The sequence below is a fragment of the Oncorhynchus mykiss genome, unplaced genomic scaffold, assembly GCF_013265735.2.
Source record: "Oncorhynchus mykiss isolate Arlee unplaced genomic scaffold, USDA_OmykA_1.1 un_scaffold_846, whole genome shotgun sequence".
Classification (NCBI taxonomy): domain Eukaryota; kingdom Metazoa; phylum Chordata; class Actinopteri; order Salmoniformes; family Salmonidae; genus Oncorhynchus; species Oncorhynchus mykiss.
In genome coordinates this window covers 38,784-42,199 of record NW_023494293.1, presented here as the reverse complement: position 1 = coordinate 42,199, position 3,416 = coordinate 38,784, and positions in this window count along the sequence as shown.

Here is a 3,416-nt window from a genome sequence, read left to right as displayed (position 1 = left end):
ACATTGTCTCTGTACCGGTACCCCCTGTATATAGCCTCCACATTGTCTCTGTACCGGTACCCCCTGTATATAGCCTCCACATTGACTCTGTACCAGTACCCCCTGTATATAGCCTCCACATTGTCTCTGTACCGGTACCCCCCTGTATATAGCCTCCACATTGACTCTGTACCGGTACCCCCTGTATATAGCCCTCCACATTGTCTCTGTACCAGTACCCCCTTGTATATAGCCTCCACATTGACTCTGTACCGGTACCCCCTGTATATAGCCTCCACATTGACTCTTGTACCGGTACCCCCTGTATATAGCCTCCACATTGTCTCTGTACCGGTACCCCCTGTATATAGCCTCCACATTGTCTCTGTACCGGTACCCCCTGTATATAGCCTCCACATTGACTCTGTACCAGTACCCCCTGTATATAGCCTCCACATTGACTCTGTACCAGTACCCCCTGTATATAGCCTCCACATTGACTCTGTACCAGTACCCCCTGTATATAGCCTCCACATTGTCTCTGTACCGGTACCCCCCTGTATATAGCCTCCACATTGACTCTGTACCAGTACCCCCTGTATATAGCCTCCACATTGACTCTGTACCAGTACCCCCTGTATATAAGCCTCCACATTGACTCTGTACCAGTACCCCCTGTATATAGCCTCCACATTGTCTCTGTACCGGTAACCCCCTGTATATAGCCTCCACATTGTCTCTGTACCGGTACCCCTGTATATAGCCTCCACATTGTCTCTGTACCGGTACCCCCTGTATATAGCCTCCACATTGACTCTGTACCGGTACCCCCCTGTATATAGCCTCCACATTGTCTCTGTACAGGTACCCCCTGTATATAGCCTCCACATTGACTCTGTACCGGTACCCCCTGTATATAGCCTCCACATTGTCTCTGTACAGGTACCCCCTGTATATAGCCTCCACATTGTCTCTGTACCAGTACCCCCTGTATATAGCCTCCACATTGTCTCTGTACCGGTACCCCCTGTATATAGCCTCCACATTGACTCTGTACCGGTACCCCTGTATATAGCCTCCACATTGACTCTGTACCGGTACCCCCTGTATATAGCCTCCACATTGACTCTGTACCGGTACCCCCTGTATATAGCCTCCACATTGTCTCTGTACCGGTACACCCCTGTATATAGCCTCCACATTGTCTCTGTACCAGTACCCCCTGTATATAGCCTCCACATTGTCTCTGTACCAGTACCCCCTGTATATAGCCTCCACATTGACTCTGTACCGGTACCCCTGTATATAGCCTCCACATTGTCTCTGTACCGGTACCCCCTGTATATAGCCTCCACATTGTCTCTGTACCGGTACCCCCTGTATATAGCCTCCACATTGTCTCTGTACCAGTACCCCCTGTATATAGCCTCCACATTGACTCTGTACCGGTACCCCCTGTATATAGCCTCCACATTGACTCTGTACCGGTACCCCCTGTATATAGCCTCCACATTGTCTCTGTACCGGTACCCCTGTATATAGCCTCCACATTGTCTCTGTACCAGTACACCCTGTATATAGCCTCCACATTGTCTCTGTACCGGTACCCCCTGTATATAGCCTCCACATTGACTCTGTACCGGTACCCCCTGTATATAGGCCTCCACATTGTCTCTGTACAGGTACCCCCTGTATATAGCCTCCACATTGTCTCTGTACAGGTACCCCCTGTATATAGCCTCCACATTGACTCTGTACCAGTACCCCCGGTATATAGCCTCCACATTGTCTCTGTACGGTACCCCCTGTATATAGCCTCCCACATTGACTCTGTACCAGTACCCCCTGTATATAGCCTCCACATTGACTCTGTACCGGTACCCCCTGTATATAGCCTCCACATTGTCTCTGTACCGGGTACCCCCTGTATATAGCCTCCACATTGTCTCTGTACCAGTACCCCCTGTATATAGCCTCCACATTGACTCTGTACCAGTACCCCCTGTATATAGCCTCCACATTGACTCTGTACCGGTACCCCCTGTATATAGCCTCCACATTGACTCTGTACCAGTACCCCCTGTATATAGCCTCCACATTGTCTCTGTACCAGTAACCCCTGTATATAGCCTCCACATTGACTCTGTACCAGTACCCCCTGTATATAGCCTCCACATTGTCTCTGTACCGGTACCCCTGTATATAGCCTCCACATTGACTCTGTACCAGTACCCCCTGTATATAGCCTCCACATTGACTCTGTACCAGTACCCCCTGTATATAGCCTCCACATTGACTCTGTACAGGTACCCCCTGTATATAGCCTCCACATTGTCTCTGTACCGGTACCCCCTGTATATAGCCTCCACATTGACTCTGTACCAGTACCCCCGGTATATAGCCTCCACATTGACTCTGTACCAGTACCCCCGGTATATAGCCTCCACATTGTCTCTGTACCAGTACCCCTGTATATAGCCTCCACATTGTCTCTGTACCGGTACCCCCTGTATATAGCCTCCACATTGACTCTGTACCGGTACCCCCTGTATATAGCCTCCACATTGACTCTGTACGGTACCCCCCTGTATAGCCTCCACATTGTCTCTGTACCGGTACCCCCTGTATATAGCCTCCACATTGTCTCTGTACCGGTACCCCCTGTATATAGCCTCCACATTGTCTCTGTACCGGTACCCCCTGTATATAGCCTCCACATTGACTCTGTACCGGTACCCCCTGTATATAGCCTCCACATTGTCTCTGTACCAGTACCCCCTGTATATAGCCTCCACATTGTCTCGTACCGGTACCCCCTGTATATAGCCTCCACATTGTCTCTGTACCGGTACCCCCTGTATATAGCCTCCACATTGTCTCTGTACCGGTACCCCCTGTATATAGCCTCCACATTGACTCTGTACCGGTACCCCCCTGTATATAGCCTCCACATTGACTCTGTACCGGTACCCCCTGTATATAGCCTCCACATTGACTCTGTACCAGTACCCCCTGTATATAGCCTCCACATTGACTCTGTACCAGTACCACCCTGTATATAGCCTCCACATTGACTCTGTACCGGTACCCCCTGTATATAGCCTCCACATTGTCTCTGTACCGGTACCCCCTGTATATAGCCTCCACATTGACTCTGTACCCGGTACCCCCTGTATAGAGCCTCCACATTGTCTCTGTACCGGTACCCCCTGTATATAGCCTCCACATTGACTCTGTAACCGGTACCCCTGTATATAGCCTCCACATTGTCTCTGTACCAGTACCCCCTGTATATAGCCTCCACATTGTCTCTGTACCGGTACCCCCTGTATATAGCCTCCACATTGACTCTGTACCGGTACCCCCTGTATATAGCCTCCACATTGTCTCTGTACCGGTACCCCCTGTATATAGCCTCCACATTGACTCTGTACCGG